Raw genomic sequence first — 20,532 nt, forward strand, 5'->3', positions numbered from 1 at the left:
AATGGCCACGCAGGGTTGTAGTGAGTACTGTGGATCCTGGCCACCTGAGGTCATGAAAGATCCCATGACACCTTTTGGAAGAGCACCAGTAATAGTTTCCATAGCAAGAATGGTGGGATGGAAAAACAAAAAGAGAATAATTCTCAAATATTTTTGTGTATACAGGCAGTCCCCGACTTACGCAGATCCGACTTATGTTGGATCCGCACTTACGAACGGGGCTTTCTCGCCCCGGAGCTTGCAGGCAGCAGTCCACCACCTCGACCTCCGGGGCGAGAAAAGCTGCTCCTGAGTCTCCAGCAGACCAGGGGCACCGGGAGCAAAGCCGCAGCGGCGGCGGGTCCCGCGCCAGAGCAAAGCCTCAGAGGCGCGGCACTCCGCCGCTGCGGCTTTGCTCCCTGTGTCCCTGGTCTGCTGGGGGGGGGGGGGGCGCAGCTAGTGTGCCCCCCCCCCCAGCAGACCAGGCTTTTGTTGTGGACCCTGGGGCAGAGCAGCTGGGGCGCTGCCGGTTGGTCCCGCAGCACCGCTCTGGGCACTACTGGACCAACCCGGCAGCACCCCAACTGCTCTGTCCCAGGTGTCCTGATTCAGCCGCTGCTGGTCAGTTTCAGCAGCGGCTGAATCAGGACACCTGGGGCAGAGAATCTGGGGTGCTGCTGGGTTGGTCCAGTAGCGCCGAGGAGCAGCGCTACTGGAGCAGCGCTACTGGAGCAACCCAGCTACTCTGTCCCAGGCATCCCCAAGTCAGTCGCTGCTGAAACTGACCAGCGCTGACTACAGGAAACCCAAGACACAGTTGCTCTGCCCCGGGTTTCCTGGAATCAGCTGCTGATCAGTTTCAGCAGCAGCTGACTTGGGGACTTGGGGTTCTTAAGTTGAATCTGTGTGTAATTCAGAACTGGCGGTCAGTTTCAGCAGCGGCTGAATCTTGACGCCAGTTCCGACTTACATACAGATTCAACTTAAGAACAAACCTACAGTCCCTATCTTGTAGTAACCCGGGGATGGCCTGTAGTCTTTTATTTTCTAACCAGCTCTAGTGATCGCTTTGGTACCTGGAAAAACTGCAGTTCAGTTAATTTCATTGAGTTTTACACTCACTGCTTTTTGCCTTAAACTGCTTTTTTGTTGCAATGTTGTAGGTAAGCAGTGTTGCTATTCACTACTTAACAGCTGTTCTGTGTGGGTGGTGGGTGAAATGATCTCTGTATATCCCTTACCTTCCCTACAGGGATGTTGTAAGGCTTAATTCAATTAGTTTTGCAAAGCTCTTTTGAGATCTTGAATTAAAGGCATTACAGATGTCTCAAATACTGTGTGAATTTTTCCATTCTTCATAGAACAAATTTGCATTGTGACCTTCTGTAGAAATAGAGGGGTTAGCAAAAAATTAACATAGTTGCTAATGCTGGCACAGCTCCATCCTTGATAGGTCAGGTATTAACAAGACTCCTGTGGTTAGAGGAGTCTTCTCACTTAGACCTGCTCTGATCAGTGTTAGCCAGTATACTGTTAACACCCACAGTGTCCATGGGAGCTTTGTCTATTCTATTGCTCCCATCATTGTTATGAAAGAGAAAGATGCCCTGGTTTGGGAGAGGGTAGGAAGCTTCCATCAAAGAACATAAAGCCCAGTCCTTACACAGCTCAGGAGGAGCAGCAATACAGGAGGCTTTGAGTCATGCTTGAACTAGTCTGTATTACACTGATCACTCAGCACCGGTTAGAGCAGCCAGTTCCTCCTCCAAGTGTGTAAAAATGCAGACCTTGATCCATGATTTTTCCAGGGATGAGGTGAGGCTGACCACTCTGTAATTCTCCAGATTCTCCTTCCATTTTTTTAAGATGGGCATTACATTTGTCTTATTCTAATCATACTTCAATGCACATGGAAAACAATTTATCACAATCCTCCTAATAATGCCTTTAATATATTTGAAGACTGTTATCAGGTCCCCCTGCAATCTTTTCGTATCAATATCAAACATACATAGTATTTTAAACCTTACCTCATAAGCTATGTTTTCTATATCTTTTATCATTAATACGTCACATGGGCAATATAAATAGATCATGTTGGCTGGGTCTAATCCACCAGCTGTATTTTTGACACCCTTGAGGTAGGGTTTGCCATGATTAGATAAGACATTTTTAAAACACGAATTGGTTGTTTGGAGGTGGGGGAGGGGGAGCTGGCTATATAGAGCTATACAGAGTAGATTTTACAACATGCTTGGGTTATAAAACTGCTGTAAGTCCATCTCTTTGGTAACACTACTTTCACTTTCAAATTTTAAAGTAAAGTATATGTTTAAAAAAGTCTCTACAAAGCACTTACTTGTAAAATGCTGCTTTGCTTGGTTTTTCATCACTGAGAGTCATACCTTCAGCAGCATCACTCACTACACACTCACCATTTTATATCCAGGCCATTTATTAAGTGAAATCGTGTTTGATAAAAGAAATAAACCTGTTTGTGGAATAGATTTAGTGTACACCAAGGTGATGAATTAGAGGTGTCCAAACTCTCCAGTGTGTTCTATATTTCCTTGCCATTTAACACATTTCTTTGCAGGAGGAGAGGGGGAGCCAACAAACAAGAAATATTACTTTCCTCTTCCATCCTTATGAAAGCAAATTGAATCCAAATGAGAAATGTGATTCATAGATTAAGAAAATGCTGAACTTTTCTTTTAATTTTTATTTTTTTTGCTCTCCTATTTATGGACAACACATCCAGCAACACTAGTTTGTGCTTCAATGATTTTCTTCACCCTTCAGTTTTTCCAAAATATTAAAATTAATAATTCACAATTGATTAAGTGGATTATTTTCAAAATTAGACATGGACTGCAACTCATGACCATGACATCTAAGTTTAATTCCCAGGTTCGCTAGGGACTTCCTGGGTGAAAAATATTAGAACTGGAGAGCACTCAAAGTTTTGGCAAAGTTTTCAAAGGTTTATGACTCCTAATTAGGCATCAGAATAAATTGACAGATTTATCAATCTCATTGGATTATAAAATCATCAGAAAATTGGGCCATACTTTTATAGTAGGAATTTCTGGATAGTTAGGTATTTGCAGATGCTGGGCCCTCATATAACTGGCCTTCAGCTCTTTGAAAATCTAGTCCCAAATGTAGGGGCTTCAATATCCCATCTGCACAATGGGTTCATTAATATTTCCTTTCATCTACATTTGGTGAACTTGTCCCTCTAGGCTGAAAAAACTTTAATAAGTAGGGGCTGTCTCTTGTTATATATTTGTATCTAGCAAAATCAGGTTCTCATCTCAATGACTCTTGCTACTTTAATACAAGGACATATTTAAACAATTGATAGCAACTCTACAAATATCTATGGTGATTCAGAATTGACTACTCTTAAAATTAAACTGTTTTGGTTGTAAAATCAAGCCTATAAATGAAGAAACTTTCATTAAAGTTGACGTTGTCCAAGCAGCCCTAACTTGAACATGATGAACATCCTGTATATTCTATGGCAATACTAAGAACATAATATATCAAATGGCTTATACATAAAACAGAATAGGAAAAGTATCTCATATGCATCATTGTCAGAGCAATCTTAGAATTACCTGGCTTTTTAATAAAAGTGGACAAATTCAGCGTTACATTTTCAGCATTGTATTTTCCACAAATATTCATTTGAATTTCAAATTGTATTGGCTTTTCTAGTGTACATTCCTTATTTACTCACTATCCATGGATGTTCTAGTGAATGAGTTACTCTCAGAACCATTTTCAAAATCATGACTTTTAAGAGAAATTTGGAGAGTATTAATGGAAAATGATTTTTTAATTAGTACACTGAGTATCAGAAACATACCTCTGAGAGCGACATTTTTAATATTAGACTAATGCTAAAACTTCTTTACATTTAAGTTTTTAAAGTTTGAAAGAAACAAGAACCTCTGGAATTAATCAGTTTATAATTTACTTCTAATACACTGGCAGAATCTGCAAATCCCTTGCTCCACATCTATTCATCTGAACACATGCCATTTTCTATTGCATTCACCTCCATAAGGTGCCTTGAAATACTTTAACCCCACAAGTAGTTCTCTGGGGGCTTTTCATTATTTGACCCAAGGTATAGTTTAACTCCTAACTTTAATCTTTTGCATTTCCTTCCTGGAGTTCATCTTGGGAGAGTCACCAACAGTATGTGAGCCTGGAGGAGAAGACTAATGACAGAGACTTGATACCAGTTGATGGGAGGGGGAGAGCGGGGGGAATGAAAAGATGGAATCATTTGAAGGAATTCTGAGCAATACTGGAAGCAAACTAGGAAAGGAAAACTGAGAAGAGAATGATGATCACTACTTAATTATTTTGTGTATTGCTGATGTATTAGGCACAGTTCTCAATTTGCATTCATTGAAAAAGATTGTGCACATAGTTCCACCAGAGACTTCAATTTGTATAGAATGAATTTTGTCTGTCTTCATGGTGTATTACAATTTTGCATGCTTAGGAGTTCTAAAATTGCACCCATTCGCTACCAGATAGATGCTGTAGACCATTCATTACGTGGGCACCAGACCAACCGTCTCACACTCCCAGCCTGTGGGCCATGCTCCACTGGAGCAGTTGCACAATCTGGCCCAGGAGTCCTGGCGGGCTGTCTGTGCATGGTGCAGCAGCAGTGGTCGGGCCCTCCTTGGAGCTGTGTCCTTGGAGCTGTAATCCTTGGAGCTGTGTCCTTGGCAGATGAGGGTGTCATGGAGGAGAGAAGGCAGGGACAGTGATAGGAAGGAATGCGGTTTGAGGAACAGGTAGCTCTCCACCCACACCCCAGATTATACAACTGCTCTGGCTGGGGATGGCCAATAGGCCGGGAGTTTAAGACCCCTGTGTTAAACAAATGATTATACATGCATATTGGATGCATAGGAAAACCACTTCTCCCTAAGTACCTTCCCATAAATTGGGGGTATTTCTGGGGTTAGAACAGTATGCTTCTCTGTTCCACCGAGTCTTCCCTACATAGACAATACTTTGATTAGTTTACATTTGCCCAGCTGCATTAGAATCTGCTGTTATTTCCCCCTGAAAATTACAATGTGCAATTGCAACTGTCACTCATCCCACTCTTTTATCCATTTACAGGGATTTCAGTATGAGAGTGTGGGCATGCCTAAGTGTTACGCACATATAACTCTGGGGAGCTCTCTGCTTGCATGCATTTGTATTCTATTTCCACTCATTATATCCCTCAGAGATTTGGAAATATAACGCTCTAGCCCCCTAGTGTTATGCCAGAGGCCAAACTTTGGCTGTAGTTGAGGCATACTTTGGAAAAGAGTAACTTACAGTGGAAAGGTGAGATGCCATAAGAAAATTCCACTCTTTTGTTACAGGTTAAGTAGTCAATCTGTTGCTTTCCCTTCTAGGCTCAGTTGTTTCTTTCTGTTAATTTCTCTACTTACTGTAATTTAATCTTGTCTTGGACTTTAGCAATACATATGTGCACTATAGCATTGTTGAGGGAAAGAATTGGTACCTTATTTATTGTCCTGGCTCCTGCTCCTTCAGTCACAAATGAAGGAGTCATGGTCGCATCACAAATTTCTCTCCAGCTTTCTTGGATATATTTTAATGTAAAGAATCCCTTTGTGTTTCTTTTTTCTGTGGAAGAAAAACATGCAGCCCATCAAAAATAGGACTATGTAGCACTTTAAAGACTAACAAGATGGTTTACTGTATTAGGTGATGAGCTTTCGTGGGCCAGACCCACTTCCTCAGATCAAATAGTGGAAGAAAATTGGCACAACCATATATACCAAAGGATACAATAAAAAAAATGAACACATATGAAAAGGACAAATCAAATTTCAGAACAGAAGGGGAATGAGGGGGGGAGGTAAATGTCTGTGAGCTAATGATATTAGAGGTGATAATTGAGGAAGCTATTGTCGTACCTCGGTGTTTTCGTACCTCGGTACCTTCGGTGGTCTGGACTGTCAGTGTCAGTGTCGTCTGGTCAGGGTTGTCCTGGCGAGCTCCTGACAGGACCTCTACTCCGTTGTTAAACTTTTGGCTGCGTGAGTAACAATCGGTACTCCCTTTATCTAGAGTGTTAGACCCCGTGCACTTGGGTCAACACAAGAGATCTCTGAAAGGCCCTGGAAACGACAGATGCAGGCAAGGTTTGAAATCAATCGAGCAGGTTTATTGTCAAATGCGAAGCTCTACCAGTTGGTAACAGAGATCAGTACAATGTTACACCACTGGGCACTATGGCCCGCGTTGACAAGGTACCAACACCAGGCAGGCCTATTGCCATATATCAGATATTAACAGCACTTAGTCAAAGTTAAGCTACTGTGCATTCTGTAAGTTTAGTCAATGACACCTGCTGTTCAGGTGCCTAGTGCGCCCCCCCCCCCCCCCCCCAGGTCGGCCGGAGAGCACCCTCTGCAGTGTCCTTTTATAGACAGGTACAAACAACTTACATCATTTCTTTACGTACCAGGTTACCACCCTCTGTTGCCTAGTTACCACCCCTCACCTTACGGAATGGGGGCTTACTTACTATCCTTCATGCTGTCAATTTCGACCCAGTCCTGAACCTAGGTCAGTATGTACATTAGTTTTTAGGGAGTTTTTGTACCAAGACATTTCTTATTAAGATGTTCCATTACTCCCCTTTGGCTTACAGTCTGTACCCAGTGCCTCCCTGTGTCCTTCCATGCTCGACCTAACTTACACAATCAGACAGTTATCAATAGGGCCTCTTTCTTGGCTCCTGTTACTGAACCAAAGTCTTGCTCACTAGATTGCAGGCCTGTTGCTGTTTTCATGTTAAAGGCCTCTGTTTAGGCCTGCTGACTCCATGTTACTGACCCTCAATTTACTACAGCTATCTTTGTAATGGGTAAAATAATTAATGTCTTTGTTTAGACCTAGGCGTAAAGTGTTGAATTTAAGCATGAATGACAGTTCAGAGGATTCTCTTTCAAGTCTGGTGTTAAAAGGTCTTTGAAGCAGGCTGCAGGTAATCAAGTCATTGAGACAATGCCCTTTCTGGTTGAAATGGCAAGAAACTGTTTTTAGTTTGTGATCCTGTCTAATATCTGTTTTGTGGGCATTGATTCTTTGGCGAAGTGTCCGAGACATTTGTCCAATGTACATAGCATACGGACACTTTCGGCACATGATAGCATAAATTATATTTCTGGATGAGCAGGAATATGTGTTCTTGATCTTATAACTCAATTGGTTGGGTCCAATAATGGTATCAGCAGAGTGAATATGTGGACAAAGCTGGCAATGGGGTTTGTTGCAAGGGAAGGTTCCAGGGTTGGTATTAGTGTGGTATGTCCTGTGGTTGTTGGTAAGAATCATCTTGAGGTTAGGTAGTTGTCTATAGTAGACTATTGGTCTCTTTCTCACAGCCTCTCGGAGTTTAGTATCCTGTTCTAGTTTAGGTTGTAGTTTATTGATAATGTGTTGGACAGGTTTAAGTTGGGGGCTGTAGGTGATGACAAGTGGTGTTCTATTGTTGGTTTTCTTGGGTCTGTCTTGAAGTAGATGGTTTCTGGGTATTCGTCTGGCTCTTTCAATTTGTTTTTTTTTATTTCTCCGGGTGGGTAGTTGAGGTTTATAAATGCTTGGTAGAGATCCTGAAGTTTCTAGTCTCTGTCAGTGGGATTAGAGCAGATGCGGTTGAATCGAAGGGCTTGGCTATAGACGATGGATCGTATGGTGTGTTCTGGATGGGAGCTGGAGGCATGTAGGTAACTGTAGGAGTCTGTGGGTTTTCTGTAGAGAGTGGTGTCTAATTTTCCATTGGTGATTTGTACTGTGGTGTCGAGGAAATGGATCTCTCATGTAGAATGTCCAGGCTGAGAATGATGGTGGGGTGTAGGTTGTTAAAATCTCTGTGGAATGTCTCCAGTGTTTCTTGGCCATGAGTCCAGATCATAAAGATGTCATTGATGTAGCATAAGTAGAGAAGGGATAAAAGGGGGCAGGAGCTGAGGAAACGTCGTTCTAAGTCAGCCATAAAGATGTCAGTGTACTGTGGGGCCATGCGTGTACCCATGGCTTTGCCACTGATCTGGAGGTATAAGTTGTTCTCAAACTGGAAATAATTGTGGGTGAGGACAAAGTTATATAGGTCTGCTGTCAGACTGGCAGTGGTGTCCTCTGGGATATTGTTTCTAATTGCTTGTAATCCGCTTTCATGTGGGATGTTGGTGTAAAGAGCTTCCACATCCATGGTGGCAAGGATGGTGTTATCGGGGAGGTTATCGATGTTTTGTAGTTTCCTTATGAAGTCAGTAGTATCTTGGAGATAGCTGGGGGTGTTGGTAGCATAGGGTTTGAGAAGAGAGTCTACATAATTGGATAAACCAGTAGTAAGCGTGCCGATACCTGAGATGATGGGACATCTGGGGTGTCCAGGTTTATGGATTTTGGGAAGCAGATAGAACAATCCTGGTCAGGGTTCAGAAGGTGTTTCTGTGTGGATTTGTTCCTGAGTAGCTGTAGGGAGGCTTTTAAGGAGACAGTGTAGTTTCTTTTGGTATTCCAAGGTGGGATCAGAGGAGAAAGGTTTGTAAAATGTGGTGTTGGAGAGTTGTCTGGTTGCCTCTTGGTTCTAGTCGGCCTTATTCATAATGAACACAGAATCTCCTTTGTCAGCTGGTTTGATTATAATGTCCAGGTTGTTTTTGAGACTCTGGATGGCATAGTGTTCTGCGCGGCTGAGATTGTGTGTTGCTTGTTGTCATTTGTGAATAATGTCAGTCTGTGCATTGTTGCAGAAGCTTTGTATATAGAAATCCAGATTGTAATTCCGACCGTCAGGGGGAGTCCAAATAGAATTATTTTTCCTTTGGTGTTGATAGGGGAGATCTGGTAGGTCAGATTGATGTTCATTGGTGGTTTGGAAATATTCACGGAGGCGGCGAAAAAAAGCCTCAAGGTCACCACAAAAATAGTGGTAGCTGGGCTTTACACAGGCGTAGTGTCTTCACATGTTCTGCATTTGAGGTAGTTTTAGCAGAAACGTATCAAATGTACACCACATACAAGCTAGCATTCAAAGTAGTTAAATGGCCCCTCCCCTCATAGTAATGAAGAACCCTGCTCTGCTCCCTATAGAATTTCTCTTATAGGATGCAAATGCTATTTTAACAATTTGTTCAAGTTTAATTTACTATTAATTAGGTCTGAGGCCAACTTCTGTGTTTCTACTTTGATAATATGTTTTTATTTGGGTCCGACTGAAGCAATTTTTTTTGTCAGTTCTAAAGATACTGAGCATTAAATCACATTGTTTGAATAAGCTTTCTGTCCCACAAATCGTTAATTCCCCGTTTCCCTTTTTTATTGTTATGAAGGCCGGGGTTTTCATTGCGGTTTCAAATACAAAGACAGAGGTATTGTTTCATTTCAGATTACTTTCATGGTGTGTTTTTTGTCTTTGACTCTGCTAACCTGGAACGGGGAAGAAGAGTGAAATTAGATATTTCCCCTTCATCCTCTAACTACAATAAAAAGTCTATGGGGTGGGGAGAATAGGGTCAGCAGCTGTGGCACATCAATGAACTTTAGACCTTGTTGTTTTTGAAGAGAGACTTTATACTGAGACTATATTTCTATATATCAAATGTTTATTTCCAAGGATGTTGCCTGATTTAGTCCCCTAATCTTCTCATGTTTCATGTCAAAATTATGTAGGTCAGAAATGCAGAACCCTGCATTAATTGAAAGTTAATTGTGTACGCTAAAAGAAGAACCCAACAACATTTTAATTTGCGTGTGCATATGTTCCTCCTCCCAATTTTGAGTCTTTATCAGACATTGGGCCCTACATTTGGGCTTTGGCAAATCGAGAGTTACATTTGCTTAAGTTACATAAGCAAAATGCATGCTAACCAATGCTGTAACACAACTTGTAAGATGGAATTAATTTTTCTGGTAGCTGGCAATAGGAATTTTGGTATTTTTCATTAAATATATATCACTCCTTGAAACACACTTAATACAATAACCTGTGAAAGAAATGCAGGGACTCTGCCCCTCACAACTGTACATTTAAGAGGTCTTCATTGTATTGACCAGCATGTCAGATGCTTAATCCTTTTAATGAAGTGAACTGTCTTTGAAAGGGTAGCAATTGATTTTTTTAAGGAGCGTAGAAGGCTACAGAATGTTTTGAATTATTTAAAATATATATTGTAAAGCAGCAAAAGGGCAAGCTTGAAAAGGGATGTGGTTATAGCAAAGGATGCTGCTGCAGGATAATGCCACTGCTTGTTGGAGTTGGAGACAGCAGTGGTGAGAGAGAATTATTTTATTCAGCAGAGTTGCCCACTGATTTTTGCTACCAGTCTACCACTGAGGTCAAATTATTGTCTTTTTTTTTTTTTTTTTTTTTTTTGCGCACAGGGACTTTGAAGAAAAGCAATTTTCACTCCTTTTACTTGAAAGGGAATATTTTTTTTAAAAAAGTGTCATCTTAGTCTAGGGATATGTTGTTTTTGTTATGATTGGCTGACATTTAAAAATAGTGTTTTACATATTTCCTTTTGGATGCTTCAAAATCATCTTTCACTGATGCTTACCATGAATAAAGTAGGGGAGGGAAAGCAATCCTTCCCCAGGCCAGAAAAAATATGCAAACAAAGACTGATGGAGTGAGGAATTTTAAGTATTGTTGGGAAAATGGGAAGGAACATCTGCACCAAAACATGGAATCTTTTATCTGTTTTCACCAGAAAGTGAACCAGAAGTCAGTTTCCATGTGAGCTATTTTTTCCTACAGAGAAGCACAATTGTTCTCCTCACCCCCCATGAGTATTGTGTTTTCAAAACCCCAGACTAATCCTTTCCTTCCAAAGGAATATTCCTTTCAGGTGACTGATGAATGGAGGCATCCATCAGCTTTTAAGTCATTGACAAGCAGACATCTAACAGAGGCAATGTGTAAAGCAGCATTATAGGAGAGCTGACCATTTGAGTACAGTTTGTGTCATTGCTGATAATTAGCTGTTACAGCTCAGTGACATGCAGTATTGTTCAGTTCCTAAAGGTATTTCACTTTTATAAAATTATTTCCAGATGTGTATCTACCATGTGCCCATGGCATTATCCTTACCTGTCCCCCTTGAAAGAAGGAATGCCACACATAAACAAGGGACAGACCTACAGACTAAGCTCAACAGCAGAAGAGGCTCTTTGCATTCTCAGTGGTATAGAGAGCTCTGAATTCTCCTTAGAGCTCTGTACTCTCCTAACTGACAGGATAGCATGTGTATCCTGCAGCGAGTGCCACGGTGCTCTTTCCTGTTCTCTCGTAAGAAATGCAACACACTCTTGACTGAAACGAAACACGTCACAATATAACATAACTTTTGTAGAAATGTGTTTTCATGTCAGTGAGGAAGCATTTTATATACCCTATGGGCAATGTATCACTATATTGAGAACTACAGAATCACGGCTGTTAAAATATGAAGAATAGAGGTAAGTTGCCAATACAGTTACAACACTAACCTTTGCAGCCTTTTGATTTGACCAGAAAGTATTAACAGAGTTTCTTATCAAACGTCAAGTAAGTACAGTATTTGTTCCCCCATTCCTCGCCAAAACAACTTCATTCCTCATGTAGAAATAACTTGTTAACTGATAAAGCAACTGATACACATGAGTTACAAACTGCAATTAAAATTCAGTAACTTCTTGATGAAAGATGGCAATTGTTCAGTGGGAAACAGACATAGAAGATGACTGTAGAGAACATGAAGTGAAGAATAAAGTATAATCTTTTTGCAAATGCAAACAATCCCCATTTTGTTGATTGTCTTTGAAAAGTCATGGAAGATGGGAGGAAAAATGGAAAATATAGTGCCCATCTATAAAAGGGGAAATAAGAACAACCTGGGGTATTGCAAAGCAGTTATCTTAACTGTAGTACATGGAAAGATATTGGAGCAAATAATCTAGCAATAAATTTGCAAACACCTAGAATATAATGTCATAAATAACAGTAGGCATAGGTTTTTTTTTTTTTTTTTTTTCAAGAACCATTCCTGTCAAACCAAATTAATAGCTTTCTTTGACAGACTAACAAGTCATGCAGCTAGATGGAAGTGATAGGTGTGGTATATCTTGAATTTAGTAAGGTTTTTTATTCTGTCTTACATGACCTTCTCATAAACAAACTAGGGAAATCCAACCTAGTGGGTGCAGGCCTGGTTGGAAAACCATTTCTAGATGGAATTACATATCAAGGAGGGTTCCACAGGGATCCATTCTAGTTCTGTTCTGTTCATTATCTTCATTGGTGATTTAGATAATGGCTGAGAGAGTGCACTTATATAGTTTGTGGACAATACCAAGCTGGAAGAGTATTTTGGGGGAAAAGATTAAAATTCAAAATAATCTGGAAAAACTGGAGAAACTGGTTGAAGTCAACAGGATGAAATTCAATAAGGACAAATGCCAAGTACTCCTCTTACCAGCAACAATCACTTGTGTACTTACAAATGGGAAATGACTGCCTAGGAAGCAGTACTGCAGAAAAGAAACTGGGGAACAACAGTGGACCACAAGCTAATGTGAATGAACACTATTGCTAAAAATACAAATATCTTCTGGGATATATTCGTAGGAGTATTGTGAACAAAACATGAGAAGTAAATTTTGCTCTACTGTGCACTGATTATGCCTCATCCGGGAGTACTTGGTCCATTTCTGGGAACCACATTTCAGGCAAGATATAGAGAAATTGAAGAAAGTGTACAAAAGAACAACAACGCTGATGAAAGAGCTAGAAAATTTGACCTATGTAGGAAGATTGAAAAACACAGGCTGCTTTAGTCTGGAGAAGAAAAGACTGAGAGGAGACACGATAATAGTTCTCAAGTAAAAAAAAGGTTGTTATAAGGAGGAAGGAGAAAAAAATATTCTCCTTTAATTTTGATAAGACGACAACCAATGGGCTTAAATCGCAGCAAGGGCAGTTTAGGATAGACATCAGGAAAAAACTTCTTGAGTGATTAAACAGTAGAATAAATGGAGAAATTTAGGAGCTTCCCTCCCTTTGCCAGGCAGCATCATTCCTTACAAAACATGAGCAGGAGACACAGTAGATATCAGTCCTAAAGTTTTGTGTGTTCTCATTGCCTAAAGATACAAAGGAAAAGGTTAGTAAAGGAATATGTGGGTGCATTTACCCCACTGTTAAAGGAAAAGCAGTAGAAATGGGATCAAATTGCATAAAAGAAAAAGATGACAAACCCCAAGAGCTCAAACTCTTCATTTGAAGCCTTTTGCATTTGAGTATAATTTAAAGAGGAGCTCCAAGAGTTATATTTTGTTCCTCGGGTATGACGACTTAATAGTGAGGATTTATGCTGAATCTAGTGGGATAGCCGGGTTAAGATATGAAAGAGAATTTAGTCAGAGTACAGGAGAAGCGACTGATTTATTCTGGGATAAAAATAGACCAGGAACTTTGACTGGAGGTATGTCTCTTTATTGCCTTGCCCAGCTGGCATTCTCAGGCAGCAGATTGCCAATGTCTAAATTTGCTTTTCAAAATACAGATATAAAAGGTATTGTGTAATTTGCATAATGATGGGAAACACTTTTGTTGCCAAAGTAGGCCAAACACTGCTGCAAAGATATGTGTGGGTCATGATAGTGCTATTTCTTTTTCTGGAAGCCAAAGATGGTTCCAACAGAGTTTTAGAAAAGGGGTCTTCTAAGACCCAGTGCTTCAGGAGATGTCACAGGGAGTGGCAGTAACCATGGAAAAGGCTCTTTCTTCAATTAAGGCGCGGGGTATAGAATTTGTCATTGAACTATCACAGCAAAAAGACGCAACATATTTATGGTATGGATATTTGGCCTGTTTTTAAATCAAATATGAGGGCATGAGGTGCCAAATATAGGCAGAGAATTTGAAGTCCACTGCAGGCTTTCAGAATATAGAAAAGGTAGAGATGCTCTTGGAAGTGCCAATGCTAGAATTGCACATGTCTCCACTGGGTGTATTAATGAACAGGGCAAAGGAGGAATATAGGCATGTCGACCACCTGCCCTTACCCCTGAGGCTCAGGCCTGCTGTTCACATATGGTGATGGCTGCTTCCTGACAAGGGTTCAATTCAGCTTAGTACTGCGTGGGGGAGGGGAGGGGAGAGAACTTGTGCTTGCTGCAGTCTTGACCCAGGTAAATTTGGTCCTTGTTCTTCCAGGTTAGAGGCAGTGACATCAACAGCTGTGGAAGCCTGTGCCAGGTGCAGGCCTTAGGATGCTGGAAAGCCAAGTGTTACAAGACTTACATCCACACCAAAGGAAAGACGGCAGATGATGGCAAAATGTCGTTAACCCAGTGTGTGTGTTTGTTTCAGAAGCTACCCTGAATATGTGCACTGTTTGGATTTGTGGGCACTGGTAGTGCATTGGGCTCACGAGCAGTCAGGATGGCAGCTGGAGCTTAGCTGGGCTTCAAGGCTGAAGAACAGCTTATGCTAATTCTGCACTCAGTGACAGTCAAGGGCTGAAAGCAGGTACAGCGCAGGTGGACAAGGCTGAAAAGAAAGAAAATGAGGTGGCCAACATATTCCTGGAGAAAGGGGAATCAGTGATATAGCATAGGGATGTCCATTACAATTAGTTAGTAGTCTTCAGGGATGATAGCAAATATCTGTCAGATGGAGGTGCTGACACATGGGTATGTCAAGCATGGACTAAGTGCTGTGATGTGAATCAAGGAGGTGTGACTGGGTAAGTAGGTAAGTTGCCATGCAACAGTCCATCAAGGCCTGTAGGGATGCTCAGCATTACAGCAGAGAGCGAGGCCTCTTCCCTAGCCCCAAAGCTGCCACCATCTGGGAAAAGTGCCTCTACAGCTGTCCCAGAGCTGCCACTGCGAGGCAGAGGTGCCTCTACCCTAGCCCTGGATTTGCTGCAGCTAAGTAGAGGAATTTCTGACCCAGCCCCAATTCCAGCTCTGGAGCTGCCATGGTAGGGGGATAGGTGCTTCTCCCTTCCCCCGCTCCCAGCCCATGTGCTGCTGTGTGAAGAGAGGGCTGAGCGTATCTTCTCTCCCTGCTGCAGCTTCAGGGAAGTCTACGCCCCAAACTCTCATCCCAGCCCCACCTCAGAGCCCACATCCCCAGCCAGACCTTCCCCCTGTATCACAATATTCTGCCCTAGCCCTGAACCCTCTCCCACACTCTGAAACCCTCAGCCCCACCCTGCCACACATCACCTCCCTATCGGTGCATATAACAAAATTCATTCTGCACACATGTGGAAATGAGAGGAAACCCTGATGGGGAGGTTTCATGCTATTCACTGTTGGCCCCAGTAACTGGTTTCCAGTGTAATTACAGGAATAAAATGAGTGGTTCCCACAGTAGAAGACCTGTAGTCTAGCTGTTAGACCTTGGGCTCAAGCAGTAGGGTGAGACCAAGGTCCTCACCCTGTGTCCTCCTTTTAGAGGAAAGGATGACAGGTGCTGAGCCTAACTACTGGATTCAGCTCTCTTTTAAAGTCCTGTCAGGCATTTTGAGTGGTATTGTAGGGAACCTTGTAACCTAGTACTCCAAAAAAATAAAATTTCTGGCTCAGGAGAGTGTGATGATGGTAGTGCCTCTTCCCTATATTTAATAAAAGTTGTGAACTGTCACGTAGTTCCATGCATTTGTCCATCCTCATTTTGATGCTGTGTCGACAGTACATGGAAACATTTGACGACGATAGACGTTTAGAAGCGTAAGGATGCTTATATGCCCAGTAATTACTCCATCTGGATTGTTCATCAATGCCTCTCCCTTTTGGAACCTTGCTCAAATGAATACACGTACTTAGCTACACTAAGGAAATTTGCAGCAAACACCACTGAACAGTATCAGTCACAAGGCAAACAAATTCATTTGTACATCGATTGTTCATCAGACAGATCCTGCAGCTGTGGTATATTCATTCAGTGCTGTAATGGAGAGAGTAATGACAGTGGTCAAAGATACTAATGCTTTATCAAGGAAAATGTTACCTGAAGTAGATGATACAAAGATAAAAGATCTTTTGCTTGGTATCAAAGCATCTCGAAAAATAACATCCATCTTGAGACTGTGGACAGGGCACACTACAGAAATGAAAATTAATAGAGATGGCACCAAGACATGAACACTCTTCAAGTTGTGTTGGGAACAGGCTTTAACACCTGCCCACACTTATGAATGTATTATTTTAAGGAACATTGTGCTCTTCAAATCAAAGCACTTACAAAAGACCCCATAAAGATTCTCCAAGTTCATTTTTAAACTTTATGGACATGAATGATTATTGTGTAACAAGACATAAACTTCAGGGGGAAACTCTTAGTAGGCTGCAAATTGACTCATCTGGAAATGTAAACAGGACAACTGAGATTTGAGGGTCTCCTTCAAAGTTCCCCCAAAAGATCTGTTTATCCCATAAGAAGTTGTGTGTGCTGTTATGTTAATACTAGCCAATTAGCTAGTCATAAGACTGGATTTTCAGGTCTCTCCTGAGCCTCCCGTCTCTCGCTCAGTCTTTCTTTTTCTCTCTCCTCCTCCTACTGCCTACCCCCATCTCTCTCAGCTCTCCTCCACCTCCTGCCTCTCTCTTTCTCTCTCTCTTCTCCTGCCTCTCACTTGGGGGACCGCAGAGCCCAAACAGACATTTGGGCTCTGCACTCCCCGTCCTGCATGGGGAGCGCAGAGCCCAAACGGTCGCTTGCGCCACTTGCTCCCACATGGCAGCCCGGCTGAGCAGCGCAGAAAGCAGCCAAGCACCACGGTGGGAGGTGAAGGGGGGCGGGGCGGTGACATTCAAAACAGGGGATGGGGCCTGGAGCCTCTGTCACGCCACATGTCACCGTCTCGCCCCCCTTCCCCTCCTGCTGTGGCGCTCGGCTGACTTCTGCATTGCTCAGTCAGGCCGCCGCAGGGGAGGAAGCGGAGCAAGCAGCCGTTTGGGCCCCGCACTCCCCATGCAGCAGAGGGAACAGCCGGCATTTCAGCAACAGCGCCCCCCCCAGAGGGAACAGCCAGCGTTTCAGGCAACAGCGCCCCCCAGAAGGAACAGCCAGCATTTCAGCGTTACAGACTCTCAGGCATTGGGCTACTATCTATCTATCTATCTATCTATCTATCTATCTATCTATCTATCTATCTATCTATCTATCTATCTATCTGACTAGCCAATTAGCCCATCATAAGACAGGATTTTCAAGTCTCTCCTCCACATTGGTCTTTTCTCCTGAGCCTCCAGTCTCTCATTCCGTCTCTCTCTCTCAGCTCTCCTCTGCCTCCTGCCTCTCACTCGGGGGACCGTGGAGCCCAAATGGCTGTTTGGGCTCCGCACTCCCCATGCTACATGTAGGGCACGGAGGCCAAACGGTTGCTTGTGCTGCTTGCTCCCACGCGGCGGCCTGGCTGAGCAGCGCAGAAGTCAGCCAAATGCCATGGCGGGAGGCGAAGGGGGGCGGGGCGATGATGTTCATGGCCAGGGGGCGAGGCCTGGAGCTGCTGTCATGTCGCACATCACCGCCCCACCCCCCTTCGCCTCCCACCGTGGTGCTCAGCTGACTTCTGCACCACTCGGCCAGGCTGCTGCGGGGGAGGAAGCGGCGCAAGCGGCCGCTTGGACACCGCACTCTCTATGCAGCACAGGCTGCCCAGAGGGAACAGCCAGCATTTCAGGCAACAGCGCCCCCCAGATGGAACAGCCAGCATTTCGGTGGTACAAGACTCTCTTACACTGGGCTACTATATATATGATGCAAACTTTAGAGTAAACTGTATCAGCAGTACCCAAACTCTAAGAATCCATGAACCACATTTACAAAAATGCCAAATCTCATAAACCCCATTCTAAAAATGAATATTTCCAGAATTTTCTCACTTGCTTGAGCATAAATTATAAAATCAGTTATCTGAAAATATAAAATATTTTATGATATGGTTATTACACAAACATTATTATTACATTATTATTTATCATTACATTATTAATTTGAGAGAGGCAACACTCTTCCAAGATTTTACTTTTCTAGTTCATTTCACTGTGAATAAGCCTGTTATAGGACAAGAGTTCTATATGTTTCATCAAGGAATATCAGATACGAAGCAGCATGAAGGTATTTAATAAGTCAGTTTATATAAAAGTTCCTCCTAACTTACACATTCGGACCTTGAGCAATCCAGGCAAACACACACCTACAAGAAAGTTTATACTTATTCTTCATAATAATTATTTAAAAAATCCAGAAGCTTATTTAATATTACAAATAGCCACTTCCCTTTCCATTTCTCTTTAAGGACTATTGATATTTAAATCTCCTCACTGTGATGAATGTGCTTGCTATGGTCTGCACAGCTCTTGGAAGTTGGGAACCACTGGAGAAAGACTAAGTCCCATGTCTGGTTCAACATTGAATCTGTTTCTGTATTTGTTTTTCAGATGTGCATATGAGGAAAATGCTTTCTCTCATAAGTATGTTGTTAAAAATGGTAAAAAGGTGGTACCTTTTTCTGCCAGCAGGGGATAGTTCTTAGTTCTAAACTAAGCCAAATGTTGATCAGTGAGAGACTTCTTTGAAATTCCTTTTCAATTTGTGGTCAGAAGAGATCTTGATCAATTTCACTTTTTTTCAGTATTTGATATCTGCTTTAAGAAAGTGGTATCATCAAAGGTGCTGTGAATCTAATCATTATTGCATGACATATCTGAAAAATATTCCCTCAACATGGTGCAAAGTCTCTTCAGGTATTTGGTTATATTTGTTTTAGTTCACTGATCCAACCAAAGTTAATGATCTACCAGGAGGTGATAAAGAGTATGAAACATTCAATTTGGTTGCTTTCCAAACACATTTCCCAGAACTTCAGCTTCTTTATCATGGTTTCCCCTTGCATGTTGAAAACCGTTACTTTGAGGTTTTGATGAGTTAAAATTTGGTCATTAATCCTGAAGAAAATATATGCGAAATAATGTTGGCCCAGGAGCCTGACATGATTTTCCATACAGCTGGCAAGTTGAAAAGAGTGGATGTTGAAAGAAAACCTCAAACAAGCATATAAGGATTTTGCTCTGTTAGAGCCATCAAACTTTGGTACGTCAACAGAAAATTACCCAATTCTTCACAAACTAGATGAAATATTGTGGAATTTTTTGCTTGTGATTTTATGAAATTCACCATTTTCACTGCATTATCAAGCACTTCTTTCCTTCAGGCATGTGTTTTGCCAGGAAGTCTTATCTCTGGCTAGGAGTAACTGAGGGACAGCACTGCCACTGCATTTACAATGACCTTGGTTCTGGGTTGGCACTCAAATACTTCCACTGTTATGGAATTTTGTCTGAGGATCCACTGTTAGATTTCACAAACCATTGTGGGTTTGCAAACCACAGTTTGGGAACTACTGGGATGTACGTATGTGTGAGCTACTGAGTTGCTGCATAGAGGTGACTCTTTAATAGATTATATTGTTTTTGTTTTACTTTGTATTGATGTTTAATCTGACAAAACTTGAGTTCATTTTGAAAACTTTAACTATATATTTGTGGTAAATTACAGGTCAAGAAAGTTATAGTTTTGTGTCTCTTTCCTGATTTAGATGACTGAATAATCAATCGCACATGAACCAGGGCACTGATCTTCTTTGAATGCAAACATATCCATTTTTGAAACTTCCATGAAAACAAAAACTAATCCATGCAACTGATGATAAATAGCAAACAAAAGGGGATCAAAACATGAATGAGATAAGCAGCCATTCAAAAATTCAAATGGATTTTTGTGAATACTGTTTTTCCCTCATTATTCAACTAGCTTTATTCCTTATTTGGACAGAACGCCCCTATTAGGTCCCTTATACAAACTGCTAGGATGAATTGCGCCTACAGATCTATTTTAAAAAGTCTAAAAACTGGTGAGCCTGTCAGCTTTCTTTTTAATTTGATTTGGGCAAGAAATAGTAGAAGAGATGCCTTTCCTTGTAACTTCTGTGTATTTCAGCCTTTAGTTGCATCCAGAAAGAAGTAGTAAACGGGTTATTAAATTGGCAAAATAAACAGTGTTTCTACTTACACTTGTAATCAATATGGTCTGGGGGAGAAAGATGTTCGATCTCCTGAAAAAAATTTTTATTTCATAGAGGTAGATGTTGCCTGTCTAATATACAATAGCTTCCCTGCCCCTCCTTGGAATTAGGCTATCAAAAGAATCATTGTCAATAAACCCATTATAAGCAACTGCTACATATATATAAAAACTTAGTTACCTAATACTCTCAGGTCTATGCTTCCAGCAGAGAATCATGTAATGCATTACCCTTGACACCAAATCTTTGTTACTCTTTGCAAACTTCCATCCTGAGCTGACAAGCTCTGTTGTTTGAAGACATGTATTGTGTTCTTTTCTGTTGAAGCTAAATCAGTTAGGCTAACTTTTTTGGACTTTATTTCAAGGTTCACTTCAACCCTTCAGTTATGTTTGAGTTGTTTCAT

At 41.7% G+C, this 20,532-nt stretch overlaps 1 long non-coding RNA gene across 2 annotated transcripts; it reads right to left on the minus strand.

Annotated features, from left to right (window-relative positions):
- Positions 1-979: 979 nt before the first annotated feature.
- On the minus strand, positions 980-18,893 carry LOC142829821 (uncharacterized). 2 transcript variants are annotated; one of them, XR_012904638.1, is made up of 4 exons: positions 18,549-18,893; positions 16,049-16,141; positions 5,531-5,655; positions 980-4,729 (listed from the first exon to the last, which is right to left on the minus strand). It is a non-coding gene; the product is annotated as an uncharacterized LOC142829821 (long non-coding RNA). The 2 variants fall into 2 exon arrangements; XR_012904637.1 differs by lacking the exon at positions 16,049-16,141 and having other exon boundaries at positions 18,549-18,816.
- Positions 18,894-20,532: the final 1,639 nt, after the last annotated feature.

Source organism: Pelodiscus sinensis, chromosome 6 (genome assembly GCF_049634645.1).
Source record: "Pelodiscus sinensis isolate JC-2024 chromosome 6, ASM4963464v1, whole genome shotgun sequence".
NCBI classification, from domain to species: domain Eukaryota; kingdom Metazoa; phylum Chordata; order Testudines; family Trionychidae; genus Pelodiscus; species Pelodiscus sinensis.